This window comes from Apis laboriosa, unplaced genomic scaffold (genome assembly GCF_014066325.1).
Source record: "Apis laboriosa isolate Shangri-la unplaced genomic scaffold, ASM1406632v1 scaffold1_cov151, whole genome shotgun sequence".
NCBI classification, from domain to species: domain Eukaryota; kingdom Metazoa; phylum Arthropoda; class Insecta; order Hymenoptera; family Apidae; genus Apis; species Apis laboriosa.
In genome coordinates, this window is record NW_025222279.1 from 1,992,285 (window position 1) to 2,012,355 (window position 20,071).

Consider the following 20,071-nt stretch of genomic DNA (forward strand, 5'->3'; position numbering starts at 1 on the left):
TGAATAAAAGAAAGCACGGAGTAATGAACGCATTTGCAATTCGTTTTGTTCCGAGGAAAGGCGGGAGACTTAACTTAACCGTGAGATGAAACAACGACGTTGCAAATCAGTTTCCAAGGAGAAACTTTGCATCTGGAAAGATATTCGGCTAAATGAAACGTGGAATGAAAAGACGTGGAACAAGGAAATCATTTCTGTTATATAAATATTATTGTTTAGAAATCTAAAGTCGCGTTCTTTGAAAAAGATTTTTCTTTTTATATATAAATAATTTGTAGTGATTTAAATCGTATCTTTTATCTTATGGAATAATGATATTTTAATTATCGATTATATCCTCAATTTTTAATTAATTAAAGAGAGAAATTAATTTCTTTTTATTAAGTGAAAATCTATATGAAATTATGCTTTATTCTGTTTTTAACTCCGCCATTATACGAAACAGACACATCCAAATTTAAATCAATTTCATCAAGTGTCCACACTTGTTGCTAGCACTTCAACAATCTCTCACCCCATGCCAAATCAAAAGCAGATATCGCGTGAGCAATATCTTCAAAAGTATCAAATAAACCTCTTGATTTCAACGTTCGCTTTTTTTTGTCCGATATCAAAAATAAAAGAATTTCCATTTTATATTGGTTCCTTTTTTATTATTTCTTTTTTTTGTTTCGCTTTTAATTTTTTTTTTTTTTCTATTCTATATGTTTTAAAAGATCCAAGTTTATACGACAATAATAAATTCTATTCTATCGTTTTATTATTCTATCATCACATAATGATCATTAATTAATTTTATCGCATGAAGCATTCGTTCGTATTTTCATTCATATTGATATAAAAATACGATGTTCTGCAATTAAAATAGCACATAACGTTGGTAGTATTGATGAGTCTTGAATGCTGGTTTAGGGGATATTGTAATTGGAAAAGTTTGAAAGGTTGGGTGATCCGGAATATAAGCGAGGATTTCTAAGTAGGACGTTCTATTCGAAAGTTTGTACAATTGTAGTGGATTACGAGGGTGGAAATATAGAAAGACATTCCCATGCTTCCAACTTTTAATTAGAGATTAGAGTTTCTTCAATAGTCAAACGTAATAGTCAAAAATATATTAAATATCTAATTCCACGGATAAGTATCCCGCCTGTTCAACAATATTACAAATAAAATTATACTTAAAATTTGAGATACAATAAAAAAAATTGAGCGTCGTAATATGTATTAAATCACGAAATAAAATTAAGAAGCGAATTAATTTATTCGTTGTACCAGAAATATATAGCAAGCATTCTAATGACGAATATCGATTTTTGTTAAATGCGGGGAAAAAATGGCGAAAAATATTATGAAATTCATTTTGTATCGAGCACGCGTGTAAAAGGAAATTTCTGATACGTGGAAAATTTTTTTTTTTTTATCCTTTCACATCACATCGTGTTAAACTAGGAAAGTAAATATTTTTCAAAAATTACTCCATCGTTTTCACCTCAATACTTGAATTATTAGATAAAATATTCACCCATATACGTGCCAAATTAGATTTAACGCGTTTCAAAAGCGAATATAGTATACGTGGCAAACGATTGTTTTTTTTTTTCCAATTCGAATTTGAATTCTTTGTGCGATTCTCTTGCGTCGAATTTTACAGATTACAACACTATAATTTCCAATCGCAATTTCAAGAAACGGGAATCTTTCCGTGGAACAACACCATTCCCCTTTTATTCGCAAACTATTCGAACAGGAGGAACAAAGGACAATCACGAAGTTCTTGGGGTAAATGGAGAAGGGATCATTTACACTCTAATCGAGGCGAAATAAAGAGGTGGAGTTGAAAATAATCGGGAACGGGGAGGAAGGTAGAGGAGATGTTGTTCCAAGATCGATTGAACTTTTCTTATTATAACGTAGTCACCTCGTTCCATTGTTTCACAGCGGTCGCTTCGTCTATGGAGGGAGGGAGGGGGTGAACGTGGTCGACTTGGAATGATTCTAATACTCTTCTCCCCTTTTTAAAAATTTTTATCTTTGTTTATCACAACTCGATTAATCTGAAATATTCAAATTTTTTGGAATTAAAATTTGAAATTTTTCTTTTTTTTTTTTTGTTTATTTTTAACGTCTGGATATCTTGAAAAATAATGAATCTATATATAAATATATCCGTGTTTTAATCCGTGTAACTTTTAATACACGTGTATTTACATATTTATATTTTGTTTCATATTATCATTAATTATTTGCAAACTAACAATTCATATTTATTGTCGAAAATTATTATTTGCTTAAATATATTCAAATATTTTATTATCATAGAATACAATCGCACAAAATAAAATATGAATTTATCGATATCTATATTTTAATATTCATATAATTAAAACGGTATACATTAATTACACATGTGCATATTTGATATAAAAAAAAATCAATCGAACGTTCAAAATCCAAAAGAAAAATAAAAATAAAAAAAATGGAAAATTGAAAAATCGTAGAAATAAATTATCGAAATTCGCAATATTCGAGGAATAATTGCAAACCTAAGTTTGTGCGGGTGATAAGTTTTTTTGGCTCGATGAAAGGAGAAGAAAAAGAACGTATTAATCGTTTTTTTTTTTTTTCGCTTCTTGAATAAATACGATGTAATCCAATTGATAAACCGAAGCGTGGAAAGATTATATTACATTGAATATTTTATACGTGGCATTACGAGATCCGTCTCTGAATTAATAGAAGTTATTAATCAGTTGGTCCAATCAGTAATCCAACGATTTATTGTTAATCATTCGTGCAGTGGAATATAATATGAATCAGATTAAGTAGAGAGAAGCATAATAGATGATTCGAATTGATTATTGGGAATGTTGTGAAAAAATTTGAAATTATTTAAATAAGCATAAAATTAAAAAATTGAACAGATGATAGCGTTAAATTAGAAAATTATTTTAATCAAGAAAACTATTGTACATAGATTGTGGATTTTCATATTTTTCATTTCAAATTTCTGATCGATAATGATTCGATCGAGTGATTGAATCGAACCAGATTGGAAAATTGTGCTTTGAGGAAAAGCTTCTCGATACACGATACATTTATGTGTGAGAAATACCTCAATAGGGAAATTATTTTGGAAAGGGTTTGGTTGGCTACACACCAGGTATATCTTTATAGCTCGTGGGGATTTTGTGTACAACTTAATACCACGCGATTATGTCATAGTGAAAGTTAATTTGCTTAGGAGCTTAGTTTGTGCATAGATAGAACTGAATTTTGCGTATATAACCTAATATCAAATTATCTCGATTTCAAAGGGAAATTATTATCGCAATAATTTAATATTAATTGAATCGAAAAGAATTCGTCATATAAATCACATTATTCTGACCATAAATTAAGATCCAAGTTTCGAATTAATTAATCCAGAACCAAAGTGAAATTTTCCCTCGCGGAAGTCACAATAATACGAAAACGTAGCGTATCAAATTACATCGCCGATATCCGTCACCGTTTTTCGATCTCTTCTAGAAAAAAAAAAAAAAAAAAAAAAAAAGGAAGGAAAAGAAAATGGAAAAAAATTATATCGATACTTCATTCGCGATCAATTTCAATTTAATACTCTTGGAATCGAAACCGAATAAAGAAGAAAACACTCTCTGGAGAATAAAGGATCCGCGGCAAACTCGCAAACGGGGCGAAATTTTTTTCTTTTTCCCATTCCAGTACCAGCTCTCGTAGAATATTCGATATTTAATATCCTTAATGCGTTCGAGGAACACGTCCGCCTCGTCGTGTTTCAGAAATGTCTTTAGAAAGTGGAACAAATTTGGAAAACTCCCGCGGGGAGGCCGAGAGACGCGTTTCGCGGGACGAGGAGTATCGCGGAATACCACCGGAACTCACCACCGACAGCGTATTTCCGGCGCGGATTCTCGTATCTCGTAATAAATAAAAAAAAAAAAAANNNAAAAAAAAAAAAGAAAGAAACGCGAACATGGAAGCTCGAGGCGCTACAATGAGCATCGAGATTCGTTGGTAAGCAAAATAAATACGCGTCAAATGATGTACGTAGTGGCTGTGTCACGTCAATCTCGAAGTATTCTTTTAAGAATGTAAGGTAAAATGTGAAATTTGTTATTATCTTTTTGCTAAAAAAAATTGTACATTTGAAATAGATTTTGTTCGGTTTTTTTTATTTTTATTCCAGATTTTAGAATTTTATTTGCGCGCATTTCAAAATTGTTGAAATTTGAAGTTTGATATTGAAATTTTTAATTATTGGCATTAACGATAATTCTAACTGGCATAACGATTCTAATGGGGATTTCGATCGTTATATATGAAATCATGCATAGTTTATTTTGAATCTTGTGGTGAAAATTCTAATAGTTTATGTATATTTATTATATATTATTAATGCATTGATTCTAGTTTTCCATTGCAAGCGTTATCGACATGATCTCATTACAACAGTGGAACAACAAATTCTGCTCCATTAAATTCTGATTATCTGAGATATTAATGACAGTCATTATCTTTGAATAATGAAAATGTGTTTTGATGATAAAACGTATAGGTATTTAGTTTTAGTTATATGAAACGTAGATCAGGTTTAAGTTAAATACAATTGTAATTTTTTTAAGAATCTAGGAATTCTTTTCTTCCGCCAATCATCATCATCGTAAAAAATAAATAAACTTCATCGAATTTCGAACGAATTGAGAATAACTCTTCGTCTTCCAGCTTGTCTTCCGAATAAGCTTTCTTAAATATCAGAAGTGTTGACTCATGTCCTTTCTCTAATATTTCCTGAAACGAAATACTTTCTTGGAAGAGTTAAAAGAGTCGTCTTCTCGTAAAAGTAACCCTTTCATCGCGAGCTGTCTCAATTATCGTACACCAGAGAGTTAGCGAAAACTAAGGAAACAGGGAAAATAAAAACATTTGTCGTAAAGGGGAGCCGTTTGTTTATTAAAATTTTACAGAGACCGCCAAACCAACGCTCTTCAACGCTCGGTGCGGCGAAAAACCAACTCCTTCGACTGGTTACCTCAATTTTCGTGTTGAAGTCTCTTGAGGATTTAAAAGATGGACAAATACAACATCTTTATTTTTAGTAGATGCCATTTTTTGCCGAGCTTGAAACATCTTACATGAAACACTATTTGTCGAATAGTAAAAAATTCGCTTAGAGAAAAAAAGAAGAAGGTTGATTAAAAAGAAAATTCAGGATTTTAAATACTTTAATCTATTCGAGAAAAATCCACAAAAATCTTCTTCATACTTAAGCTTTCTTTTTAAATTATGAACATTCTTCTGTTGATCTTCAAATTCAAAAAAAAAATTTCGAAACATTCAAATTCACTTGTTATCAATGACAAACTCGATATATAATACATACCTAATAACAAAGAATTTTTCCACAAGAATGATCTGAAAAATCTAAACTACAATATTACACGGTCAAATAAAACAAAATTGTACATAAATATCAAAGTACACATATGTACATCCTCACCTATATATTCAAATTCATATTTCTCTTAAAAAAAAAAAAACCATCTTCTTCTACATTTACAAACCACGATACAAGTGCACGGAAACCCAATTTATCTCGCCAAAATTTCCCAACCCAGCCTACCGACTACTGGCCTCGTAACGTAACAATTAGGAAATCTAATTTCCCGGTCGCCACCCTCTCCCCTTTCCTCCTCCCTCCCCCTGGGATAGCCGCAACAAGCGGTGAGAGTGGTGTCAAGGTGCTCTAGAGACATCGTGCCAACTTTTCATGCCACCTACGAAACGCCGCAGGTTGGATGGGGTGCGGCTGGCTTGCAACCAACCGTCGTCGAAGGGTGGAGGAGAAGAGAGAAAGAGAGAGAGAAAGAAAGGGAGAGAAAATGAGAAAAATAAAGCGGCGGACGAGGACGAGGCGAGTGGCACTCGAGGCACGCAACGCCACGCAAATCCACGCCACCCACAACCCAGTTTCTCGCTAATGATCCCAGTGGCCGATTGTTTTATCGGCGAGAATCGTTGCTTGGAAAAAGTTTCTACCGTGCTTCGATTATCTGTCGTTGAATTTTTCTCCCGAGTATTTTGTTTCGTGATTATTTATTTATTTATTTTTAGTTACGTTTGCGATCAAGGAGGTTTAAGATGATTCTAGATGACGTGAGTATGCGTATTTTTTATAAATCTGAATTTTAATTGAATTTGGGGTATAAGGTGTGGAATAATCGAGAGAGAGAGAGAGAAAGACAGTTGTTATCGTGTAATTTTTGTAAATTTGATTGATATATTTTGGTTATACTTTTTCTCTCTCTCCCCCCTCGTGATTCAAAAATAGTGATTCAAAAGTAAATAGGAGAGCTAACATTTTTGAACGGTTAATGTGCAGAAGATCGTGAAATAAAGGGTTGAGCGGAGATAGTTGGCTTTCTACGATGTTGCTATGGTCCGTTGTTATTGTATTTCAACTCTTTGTTGAATTTCGGGGCTAATCCTCCATAACGCTGTGGGATTCTCAAAGTTACGTACTCGTGTATCTGTAATAGGTTTTGCAAATCCTATCTTGCAAAACCTTTACCCTTCGTAAGAGCGAAAGACCCTGACATAGATTGTTCTACGCGTTACTCATATTGTAATTTAGTTAATTTTTTTCTATTATACATAAAATAAACCATCTTTAATCTTCATAGAGATATTATAAATTAGTTTGTCGCTATAATTTTCTTCTTTTTTTTTTATTTATTTTCTTCTATATTTCTTTATTTCGTATAATATTGTTTTATCATCCACACAAAATTTTCCATTGTATATTTTATCGTATCAGCTGTTTTAATTCGGGGAAATGTTTTATCTCCAATATTTATTTTTCTTCTCCAACGAAAAATTTACCCTCGGAAAACGATAAATACCACGGCGCGAAGCATTTTCCGCGAACAATTTTTCCGCATCGAACGATTCGATAAAGGACGAATCGATCGAATTCGTCACCGAAATTTTTTTTATTATTATAACGAATCGCCACGAAATAGGTTGACGTCCGATTAATAGCGTGTCGATTCTCGAAACGGTTTTGAATAATAAAAAATAAAAAACTACGCGCGACGAAACTAAGCGCGCGATGAATAAAGACAACGATGATAAAAAAAAAAAAAAGGTGCGAAAAACGAGCGAAAAAATAAATAAAATAGGGTATAAAAGTTCGTTCAAAATCGGTAAACGAATTACATGCGAATCGTTTGTCACGGCTTAATTAAAATACACGCTACGGATTTAATATCTGTGTGATGATATTGCGTGGGTCCACGTCCCGATGGGAATTAAAATTCCGTTAAGCGTGCAGGAAATAATTGAAAAAAAAAAAAGGAAAAAAGAAAAAAAGAGGAAAATGCAAATAAGGAAAGTAACGGAAAAGTTCAATGGAGAAAATATTACAAGTGTAGTTTTTCTAAAAACGAGATTAACAAAAAAGACAGAGAGACAAGATTCTTTTTTTATTACGAATTTTGAAATTTTACAAGATCCAACAGATATTATAATTTCATCGATAGTATTCGTTAAATGTTATAATATTTAATTATCCTTATATAAAATATCGTGCAAAGAATCGTAGAGAAATTTTATTAAAAGACAATTATTCCTTTTTGCATCATCCAAAAGTTTTTTTTTTATTATATTTCACTCTATAGAAATTTTTCCATTAAAATTCAACTAATTTTAAATAAAAAACTTTTTAAAATTTTTTAAATACGCGTATCACTTTTCCTTTGAACCCTTTAATTGTGTCGATCTCCTACTCGAAACGCGTTTACTATTCGTTCCGTATTAATCGATAAATCCTTTCAATCTCTTCTTTCTTTCTTTTTTTTTTCGCAATAACGATCAATCCTTCCCCTTTCTTTTATTATCTATTCCCTTTTTTTTTTTACGTATTTTTTCCGCTCGTCGGAATACACTCGAACGAGAAAAATTTCGCGAAAGAAATAGGGAGGCAGAAATCGGAAACAAAGCCAATATTAAAGCCACGAGCATTTTTAAGTCTTCGTATTACAACAGTGAATCGCTATACAACACACGAAGACGTAAAAGGTACACGTGCTTCAATATCGGACGAGTCTTCGTACTCCTCCCTCCTCGATTACCAGAATAATTTTTTCCCCATTTCCCCTTGGATTATTTCTTCCGCTTTGAGCTCAATTCTGAATGAGGATGAATTTATTTGTGAGTCGTCCGAGATCCTTGAATTTTTAATCTTCGCGTAATTGGACATATATAGATATGCATCTTTATATTCTATTCTATGATTTTTTTATGTTTTTGATTAAATATTGCAAAAAAGCGTAAATTGAATTGTGTAGAAGCGTGTAAAGGAAAGAATTTTTAATCTTCGTATTTTTCAAGTTTTTTTTATTAAGATGTCAGTCTGTAAGAGAGTGAAAGTTTCGTATATTGTTTTGCAAATAGACATTTTAAGAGAGTGAAAATTGCTTTCAATGGGATTTGTAAAAAATATAATTCTATATATTCTAGAGAGAAACTAATTCAAATAATTCTCAAATGTATTTTCACCTTTAGGAAAATCATTGATAGTGTAACGTTATCGATTTAAATTTTATTCGCAATCGTAGATCTACGTATTACTTAGATTGTTATATGTATTATTTATGTAATAGAAGATCGTCTTTCAATATTCGATATTTTGAATTAAGTTAATATTCTTATTATTTTCAAACAATCGTTTGTTATAACGTTATACCAAGGTAATTAATTTATTTCAGAATTTCATCACGAAAAGACGGAACGAAAAATCGAAGATTATACGTACATCTCGTTATTAAAGTTCGATATATCGATTCCAATAATCTCGAATAGGATAGAAGTCGGGTAAACAGAGCAAATAAATATCGTTCTCCTCCATATTTTCTCCGTTCAATATTTTTATTAGAATTGCTCGCCGAGTCAGACTTAACCTTCTCTCATTCAATATTTCCTTCACGATGGTGCAATTTAATCGTTTAGTTTGAAAACATCCCATATACCCGACATTCCTTATTTTCAGTACAAGCAATCTTCCAAATTAACGTGGAAACGCGATAAAATAATAAGTTATAAATTGTTTTAAGGAACATTGTTTTCAAATGTTTCAAAATAATGAAAAAAGAGAGTCCATTAAATTTTTTGGAATAGTAATAATATTCTTTACCGTTTTATATTTGTCACATTGTCTTATCTTACCTATTAAAAAACAAAAAATGACATGAAATTCTGTATATCCTTTATAATGCTACTTTTTTTCGGTGTCACAAGTATCTTTTCACGATAATTCTTTATACGACCCATTTTAGTAATAATATCCATCACGCTTGAAAAATTAGATCATCGGGATGAAAATTAATATTTAATTTTTTCTTACTTAAAACTTTACTTAAAAAATTTTCCTCGCTTAAAAAATTTCCTTTACTTAAAAAAAGAAATTAATTTCATTGAATTTCCCGTTTAATTACCAACCTCGTCATGCTCGGAATAACTTCGGGAAGAAAGAGAATCGTATCGTTGTGCGCACTCCTTGAACGACGTCCAGATGTCTCGATGGATGGATTGTTCCGGATGCCTTCTCGTCGCTAAAATGGCAACACGATTTCCGGTTCAATCGAAATCAATTCGTCCATCTTGGCACACGATCGCTGTCGCCCCATCAATTTCAAAATCATGTTTGCTCGGCGCACGTTTAAACGAAACACGACACGATGTTTCACACTTCCGCCGGAAACTTGGTACACTGGTGAGAATCCGGGATCGAGATGTTACGAGTGCATCGTGGAAAACACGGTTTCTACAGATGAACAAATATTTGCTTTTTTTTCTCTTTTTTTTTTTTTTTTTTTTTTTTTTTTTTACGAAACGATATAAAAGTGAAATTGAATATGTGTTTACGGAAGAAAGTAATCCTTTCAGAAAGGATTAATTTAATTTTTATAATAAATTCGATCGATAATGTTACGAGAATTCTCAATATCGCGATATTACATGTTTCAAGTTCTTCGAAATGTCATACGTATGTACAATCACAATTCATTCTTTCCCCAATTTATTTAAAATATTCATTCATCGATCGAAACAAATAAATTCTGAAATTAAAAGTATCACGCACATCGTCGAATCTTTGAATTCATATACACGACAAAAAAGAAATTCTTTTCCACTCAATCTTCGTCCAAAATAAAAGAACCCCCCTGCAAACGAGAACGAGGAACCTCCCCCTTATTCCCTAGAGTTTGCAACCAAATCGAGGCGAACGATATCAAGCTAACAAACCGAAACAGCCCCGAATTCCAACCTCGTGTCACCACGGGTCCAAGTGAAAAGCCTCGTTTCCCAATTCCTTTCTTTCTCCCCCTTTTCCCATTGCCTCGTTTCCATCTCATGCACAACTCGGTAGTGTTCGAATTCCCGGAAGACGGCGCATTTCTCAAAGAGGGAAGATATTACACGCTCGAAGCTGTTTCTCTCTCCTACAGAGGGGGGGAAAAGAAAAAAACAAGAACGAAGAGAAAAAGGAAGAGAAGAAGGAGGGGAGAAAATTGGAGGGGAAAAAGGGAGATGGATAAATTCGAGGGAAGAGAGAGGGTGGTTTTACGCTGCCCTTGACCCCTATTCTTCACGTAGAATTCCCTGATATCCATCCCCTGCTCACGACTGCTATTAGCTCTCGATTAATTCCACCAAGATTCGCCTTCCATCCCTCCTCGTTCCTTTTTCGTTTCCGCGAAATTCATCCCTCCCCCCGTGAGACGTGTCAACGGCCTCGATCTCGCTCGAAGAGATCTCTTTTTGAAACAGGTTGAACGAACAGGCCAGCCTTGACCCGCGACAACTTTTATCCCCGCGATTCAATTTCTCTTCAAACGGATACGCGATAAGGGAGGAGGGAGGGAGGGGGTGGCGAGCGTTGTACAACGCGTTTCGACGAGAAGAGAAATCCTTGGGGAAGGTGAGCCAACTTTCGTCGGTTTATCCACCTAAGCAGATACCGTTTGAGCGCAGGTGGTTGTTGGAGCAAGTGTTGTGATATTATGCGAGGAGAAGGGAAAAACGTAGTTTTTTTCCTTTTTTCTTTTTTTTTTTTTTTTTTTTTTTTTTTTTTTTGAGTGGATGCTTTGAAAGAATTTTTTTTAACGGCCGTTTGTTTTGGAAAGAGAAGGATGGGATGAGAGAGAGAGAGAGAGAGAGAAAGGGGGAGGATGATAGGTGAGCGATAGGTATAAAGGATATTAAAGAGGAAACGTCGAACCGTTTTGAAACGTTGGTTCAAAACAATTGTTCGTTGCGACGAAAAAAGCGTGAAGGATAAAAGGATCGTGGATGATTACAACCAAAAAAAAGAAAAACGAATTTTTCTAATAGAAGCTTTATAAAAATTCTTTTAGTGGATTCTTTTTGTTGTTTGAAAAGAGGAGAAAAAAGTGAGAGAAAATGGATAGGTGGAGTGATAGGTGAAAAGAATATTAAAGAGGAAACGTCGAAGTTGTATAGAGACAATAGAGGGAGAAGGATTGATGGATGGGTAGTAAGTAGTAAATAAGTTTTATATATAATGGAAGCCTGAGGTAACGAGTTAAGTGATTGTAATCCTACTGTAGCCTACTGTCGCGCATCGTGAAAATATATTAAAGGGTATATTAAAGGGTAAACTCCGAAGTACATCGTGTCACGTAACGCTATTACGCTAGAAGAAGCTATTGAAGCACTTGTAATACAAGAAGTATTAAACAACGAATACCACTACGCGATATCAGGAATAATCTCGAATTATTGATTCACGATTGATTTAATGCCGTTCATTACAGAATTTTGTGCAACGAATGTCCAATTACATTATTTTACGCAACGTCGAGAAGAATTCCAAAGTTCATTGAGAATACCGTAAATTTTTAACGAGAGAATCGATAAGATTCGGAAAACAAAAAAAAAAAAAACGAGCCGTATCGCGTCGAAAGATAAACCAAGATAAATCTAAAGAAACGGTAACAGTAATTTTTAAACACGTTGCATTCTTTCACGAGATGCCAGAAAAATTAATCAATAAAAGTATCTGATTGTCGTCGCGAAAAAAAATTCAAAAAAATCCAGCTAAACGATCCAGCTATTGGAAATCCTCCTCCGTCCAAAATTCCAAAAAAGAAAATCCAAACCAAAAATCACAAAGCAAAAAGAAACCATCGCGAATTACGTTATCCCCTAACGCAACGGTCATTCCCTTCGTACCAATATTGCAATATCACCGAAACGCGAAAGGATCTCAAACCATCCTCAACCAACCTCTCCGCTTAACACCGCACAACACAATTATCCTACGAAAAGTAATCCGAGCTTGCAACCAACACAGGTGGTTGCGTGCACCGAAATGTTGTCACCCAACCACCGACTCTCCACGAGTTTCTCTCCTCCCCATTCGAACGATCGAATGGGATATGATCGAAAAAAGGATTGGATGCACGAACCGGATGCACGCGTGGATCGATCACATGTCGGGTGTCGGATGCCGCGGGCCGCGAACCGGATCGACTCGATCTCTCGACGATCTCATGGCGGAGAGGTGGGCTCTTCCTGCGGAGAGGAGCTCGATCGACTGGCCGGGGCGAAAGCCGTCGCGCGACTGAAACCGTTTCATCAACCGCCACCATCCTTCCACCCCTTCGTCTGCTCCCGCTCTTTCACCCTCTCCTCATCGTGCACGCGCGATTCCCTACTTGTTTCGACCCCCCCTTCCCTCCCTCCCTCCCTCCCTCGAACGCATTCGACGCTGCGTGGAATTACGCTGCGGGGTGGTTGGATTCTCTTAGAGGAGGAGAGGTGTTCCTCGTGAGTTTTGAAACACATGGGGGAGAGGGAGGAAGGGAGGGAGGGACGAAGAGAAGGAATTATCAAGGAATTTGGATTAAGAGTTTTTGGTTGATTTTTTTTTGGAACGATAAGAGTGAAGATGGATGGTTATGGTATGGAGAGTTAGTGTCTTTTTTAGGGTAGTTCTTTTGAGGGGATAGATTTTAAGCTTGATCGATCGTGGGACACGAATTTGTGCGAATTTGATGTGAGTGGATGGATAATAATTCTCGATGTTACGGATTGAGAAAGGTTTGGAAAAGTTGCTTTTTTTTATATCTTATGTATCGATTCGAAGAAAGATTGGTGAATTAATTTTCGAAATTGTAAATTGAAAAGGAAATTTTTGGAATGGAATGGAATGTATTGGAATTTTTATCGAAATTTTTAAAAAATTTTCATTGATTTTTTTTTTTTTCCAAAGTCCTTCCTATAACTTTTATTTCTGATATCATATTCCTGAAACCCGTTCACGCGTAATATTCGCTGCGTTAAAATCGTGTTAAAAAATATCGTTACAATAAATTATCCTCTCCATTTTTATGCATCGACAATTTCATCCTCAAAGACCACTCACGAATTTCACGGTGTATTAAAAATCCACGTTAATCTCGAATACCTTCTATCACGGTAAATTAGTCTCTTGCATCCAATTTAATCTAAGCTCAATCCAATTTAACTCGAGTATTTAATTGCCAGTTACGAACTTTTCCACGGGATTATTTCGTTCTCGCACGATTTTTCGCAAGTGCTTTTCATTCTTACTAGCTTCATTTCTTAATTAGGGAAGTGATCGATTGCCGCGCGTAGTTTTATCGGTTCTAAGTAAGTTTTGTTACAGAAAGTGGCGTAATTAGGAATGCCTGGGGGGATATACAACGGGTGTTCGATACGTACTTGTGAATTTCGAATGTTTCCAAACGCTTGTTTACGGTTCCCATTGGAAACTGAGTGGCGCTCGAGCAAGAGAGAATTTCGTTTGTCGTTTTCAAGGCTGACGTTCGAAAGTTCTCAACTTCTACACGATGAATATAATTCCTCTGTGACGAAACTGGGACGCGTTGCGTGTCATTTTTCAAAATTGTTAAATGTTCATCGTATTCAACATTCGTCGTTTGAAGTTTTATTATAAATTATAATAAATTAATGACGCGTAAACCTCGAGATGATAATTATCTGGATATATTTTATGTGAAAAATAATATTTTTCTGGTAACTTCTTTATAGTTAATATAAATTAACAATTAATAACTAATTGATAATTTCAAATTTAAATCGATAAAAATTCTATAAACGATTAATTACACAAAAATTCTTTGCATCGAAACACAATACAAATTCTAATCTTCTTTGATCTTTTCACAACTCGGAATAGAAGTATCGATTCGACTAAACACTTTGTCGATTAATTTCTCGTCGTGAGCTATCGTTTGGCGCGAAATTTCAAAATTTTCAAAATTGTGAAAAGAAAAAAAAATTCTCCGTTATCGTTATTTGTTTTTTTTTTTTTTTTGTTATCCCGAGCACAGATAGGACGGATTGATGGGAAAGAAAGCAATCTTGCCGCGCGACAGGCCATCGCCATCTTGATCGTGGGCGGAAGAATAGCGGCGTCGAACAATACCGCCATTTTCCGCGTGGCGATGCATTGTTCGATCGTCGATGCGTCCCATTCGGAAACATTGTTCCCGAAACGAGCCAGCCTGCGATTAATCGCCGCGCAAATATCATTAAGCTTTAAGCATCCCAGGGCGAACAATCGTTCGAGCCGGCCTCGATTTCGTGACTCGAGGAATCGCCAATTAAATCCACCTGGATATTGCGAGGATCGAGAACGATTAATTGCATCCTCGAAGAAAACGATATCGATATCGTGACATTCTTTCTCCTTTCGTAAGTGAACTGATACCCCAGATTATATATTTTTAACGATTAAACGAGGGAAACTTTTAGATTGAGGATATTTTTTTTTTTTTAATCTTGCTTTTTCTTTGTAATTTTTATTTTAAATAATTCAAAAACGAGATTATACGAGATTATATCTTTCTGCAAATATTTCATATGAAGAAATACGATGAAACGTGTGGTGGAAAACGTAAAGTCAAATAATTCGTGTTTGATTACTTTATTGTAAAAGGTAATAATTGAAATTAAAACAATATGCATAAAGCTAAAAGTGACATAATAATTTAATTAAATTTTATCGTATTACGTTTTCCTTAAAAATATATATATATATGTATCTCTATCATTAATTGATAAAAAGGAATTTTTCCTAATAAAAATGTGGTCTTAAAGAGAATGAACAAAATAAGAATCGAAGGAAAAACAATGTAAGTTTTACAATGATTGAATTGGATGAAGGGATGCTCGCTTGGTCCCTGGAAGCTAGTCTCCCGATGATACGGGAAGAGGACCGGGGGAAAAACCGTTCGTGTATCTTGGAAAGTCACAATTTCGCCCAAGTACCAGTTCGTTCCACGAACGATAGTCGTTCGATGAATGCCCTTGCCAACAGGGAACAAAGAAAACTTTTGCACAAAGTACACGGCGTATCATCCGCTCGAAAAATCCGTGGCCATTGTGCGTCGCTGTTTCTTCCAGCTCCTATTATGGGATAGTATCCCATCGATCCTTGCACCGATTTTCAAGGAAATCCTGCTTTTAACGTCACGCGTGCCTGTTCACCCAGAATTTTCCTTTCAACGTCGTTTTCTATTCGAGCCCATCTCGGTCGATTAAATACCACGATCCGAAAGAAAAGGAAATTTATCGAATTTTAGATCGAGAATTGCCGAGTTGAGGAATTTTGCAGTTTGTAGAATTAAATTATTTAATCGGATCGTGTCGGTCTTACATTAAATTGGTAATTGAAATTGTTCAAATTTTCTTATTAATAATTTTTATTTAATAAATTCTGATATCGTGATTCGATGCTTTCTTCTTTTTTTTCATTTTAAATAAATATCACATCGAGCAACGTTTGATTGTTTTATCTTCACGTTCAAAATGATTTAGACTTGGAATTGTTGAGATCGAAGTGATTAAGACTTGGAATTGTTGAGATTGAAGTTCGAAAATTTAGAAATTATAATTGTATGATTCTTTTATTTTACTTTTTCATATGAGAACTTAGTCTATGAGTTTCATCTGCAAAATTTCGTTCCAAGTTCTCAAGATTTCAGTTTAACTTTAATTACTCTTCTAAGTCGATGGGTAATATGTCGATTGCTGTTTAGAAAATGGGATGTAAAGTGATAAAATAAACCATTTACACTTTAATTCGAAATTCTTCGTGCGAAACATTTTTAATTTCCGAAAACTTTCTAATCTGGAAATTTCTTGATCTTCGAAAAAATCCTTAATCGTGAAAAACAATGACAATTAATAAATATAGTAATCCATAAATTTTTTAATTCTAAAAGTAACTTATCGTTTTTATTAATTTTCATTCAATCATTTTTGTCGCACCTTTTAAAAACTTTGTCTTCTTTCCAACGATGGGGATGATTGAAAAGGCACGTAGCCAAAAATTAAATAGAAACAGCGGTCTGTTTCTTTATCTGTTCTGTTTTTTTTTTTTTTTTTTTTATTAATTGAAAAGGGATACAAAATTCCGCCAAGTTTCGATCGGTATTCCAGAACTGGGATAAAGTTGAAGATCGATATATCTAGAAAAACTTTCAAAACTTACTTTTCATTGTTATCATTTCATTTATTAATTAAATAATATATTTTTTCAATATTCTATTCTATTAGTGATAATAGAATCGTTTAACCAGATTAACCAGATTAAGTATCATAAATTGTATAAGGGAACAATTATAAAATTATATTTTTATCAATTACACTTAAAATTTTTCTTTTACAATATAAAAATAATTAAGATAAATATTAAATTTGAGTAAAAAAAATTAAAATTATAAAATATTTAAATGAACTCATAGATTTGGAATAATCTCTGTTTAACTTCTTACCGTAAAGTTAATTAATTACTTTAAGACGTTGGATCTATGATACAGCATAATTCTAAAATCGAGTTTAATAGGCTTTTTAGCCTATCATCTTCCATTAACCACATGTTGATAATTACATTATCCTCGGGCGGGTCTCCGTCGATTAAGTTACACAAGATACACAAGATCCTTCGATTACTTCAATTATGTTACACCAGTTCGGCATCCCTCGAATCATTCTAATTATTAAACAGATTAGAATCACCGATCTTAACAAATTTTATTAATTTTAAACTTAATTATTCATGGAGAGAGAAGTATCTTGTTGGCCGTTATTAAATTCGTTAATTTCAATTACTCGTAGAGTATCGTCTCAAGAAAACGCCATACCATTTCTTATTCGAATTTAGAATTCAATGATCACTTAATGGTAAATTAAAGAATTTCCTGTTCAGTTCTATTTTCTGTCACAAAATCTAATTCCATCGCGTATTACGAGTAAAAAAATAATTTAAAAATCAATTTTACGATGTTGAAAAAAATATTGAAAAAAAAAAAAAGAGTTGAACGAAAGAAAAGAATACAAATAAAAATTCAAAATTGTAATAATTTTAAAACGATTTAAAACAATTGTTTCAGAATGTAATTCTGTAAATATTCTATGATGCAAAAATCTCATCGTATTAAATTTTTTTCAATGATATATCGTTATCCAAAACTTTGAAATTGATTGATCGTGTAACGGGGCACAAGGGTTTGGCAAGCAACGGAAGTGGAGGTCGGTGAAGATCGATATTCCGCGCGACAAGTTCGCAGTGCGACTTTTCAAGGTCAGGGACTCCGGAAGCCAAAAACCAGCCGCGACACATTTTTCTTCGCCAGAACGTCGTTCGCTTTATTGTTACATCACGTTGCAGGGGAAAACTTATCACGATCAATGATGGATATTCCGTATTTTGTGTGAAAAAAAATTTATCGTTGAAAATTATTAAAATGGAAAAATAATGCAATTATCTTTTTTTTCTTCTTCTTCTTTTAGAATCGAAATGAATGCTGAAAATTATTCATTTAAAAAATTAATTGAGAGGTTTTTCACAATCCATGGAAGGTATAAATATTTTGGAAAAAATATATTTTTTAAAATAAAGATTTCGCTATTTTTTTTATTAAAATAAAAAACCGATGCATGATTCTACGTTTATATCATTGAATTATTTTTTTAGATAATTTAATTCTAATTTTTAAATAAAATCATAGATGTTTGTGAGTAAATTTGATGTTACTGTTTATGATAGATTAGACGAGAAGATTAATAATTCGATGGTTAAATTCACAGGAAGTTGAGGAATTAATAGTTTGAACATTTGATACTCAGTTATGATCTGCTTGAAGTAATTAGGCAATCAAAGGAAGTTGGATATGGGAATGTAATGAATAGTGAGGGATTTACATTGAATATACAGTTTCTATGAGATATATTGAATTATATAATACTGTAATTAATTTTATTAATGTATAAATTAAGTAGTTATGAAGATTTTGTTAACAACCTGACATTGACGTTAATATTTATGCTAATAAGATTCATTTATTAAATCAATTTAAATATTACATTGTAAATATAGTCAAGAATCCATTGTGCTTCTTGAATATTTATTCACGTGCCCACTTAATTCTATGAAATACGTTCTACATTGTAAACAACGTAATTTATTCTGAATTTTAACTCTTAAATTTTCATTTTCAAGAAAAAATTTTTAGAAAATATATATATATATATTTGTTCATAATTTAATCATTTTTAATTTTGCAGCATTATTTTTTTATATTTTGATAAGTACTCTTTTATAATCATATGTATTTTAGTATCATCAAAAAATAAAACTTCACAAAGATAATAGTGATAAATTTTTAAAAAATATTTTTAAAAAGTTTTAAATTCTTTTTATATCAAAAACCAGACAATTTTATTTTTTTTTTTTTAATTTTATTAATTAATCCTTTTTTTTTGGATTCTTCTTTTTTTTAAATATTTACGATAATATGAAAACTTCGTTTCTTTTAAAAAATGTTGTCACCCTTATGAATCGTTTTCTTTTCAAAACATGGAAATTACTTCTTCACCAGCGTCACCCGTGAAGTTCCAAACTTTTCAAATTTTCGACTTGGCAAACTTTTCTCGTAAATAAAAATATCACAAAACTTTTAAATATGAAATTTTAGATCCCAAATAATATATAAAAAAATATCTTCGAAAAATAAAAGGAAATTAAAAGAAGAAAATACGAGAAGGCGCAGAATGACAAATAGCCATCAAATATTCATTTATTTCTGATAACAACTATGTACACACATATACATATACATAGGCGTATTTAACATGTACGTAAATGCAGAAAGTGGTCCGTACTCGAATATGCTTGAATAAAACTATCCACATCGCTTTCCAACATTATATATAAGTACTTTTCTCTTTCTAACACGACTTCCATTTTACATGGTCAAATCTGACGAAACTTCATCGATAAAAATTCTTCAAGGATGTCTATCATTTCTATTACACCATTTTAATTCTCGTAGCATTACAGGTAAGAATCGAAGAATTATAATTCTGATACTTGTGCTATGAGGTTAATTTTAAAATATTTCTATGCGTTAGATCTTAGCCATTTATTAGGTCTTAAATTCACCTGGACACGCACCTGAGAATTTAAATATTTTTTTTTTAATTTTTGTAGCTCATCGAAGATCGAAGATCGAAGATCGAAATTTAATTATTTTATAAAATTATTTTTAGAAACTAGAATAGAAACTAGATAGATTCAGTTAAAAGTATTGAACAATATTATTTGTGTTGTGTTGGTATTCGATCAAATTAAAAATTTTAATGGATTATTATTGATATTTTTCTATCTATCTATAAATTTTAAATTTCAATTAAGATCTAATAAATGATTAATAAGACTTAACATCGTGATTAGGCCATATTATTGGTTACATGAATTCATTCAGAGTTCTAAGGCCTCTCTTTGGCACACAATTTATTTCAAAAGGAAAGGAATTTTTTTTAATTATCATTCTAATTTTTTACATAGAAATTAAATATCTTTAATTTTTACCTTTTTCGTAAAGAATGAATAAAGATAAGTTTTCTCGAATATAATTAAGAAATATATTATATATATTTTTTATTTAACCATTTTATGATCTAATTTTTTTTTCTG

The 20,071-nt window shown here is 32.7% G+C and overlaps 1 protein-coding gene across 5 annotated transcripts in view; it reads right to left on the reverse strand.

The window, feature by feature from the left end:
• LOC122712220 (monocarboxylate transporter 10-like) overlaps positions 1-12,610 on the reverse strand; it is a 125,928-nt gene extending 113,318 nt beyond the window's left edge. For 3 of the 5 annotated variants that reach the window (XR_006346292.1, XR_006346286.1, XM_043931676.1), the window contains exons 1-2: positions 12,328-12,610; positions 9,517-9,841 (exon numbers count right to left, since the gene is read on the reverse strand). The gene's annotated coding sequence lies outside the window, so the exon portion shown is untranslated. The remainder of the gene's footprint in view (positions 1-9,516; positions 9,842-12,327) is intronic. The other 2 variants (XR_006346287.1, XR_006346288.1) reach the window with 2 other exon arrangements.
• Between the last annotated feature and the right edge of the window lie 7,461 nt (positions 12,611-20,071).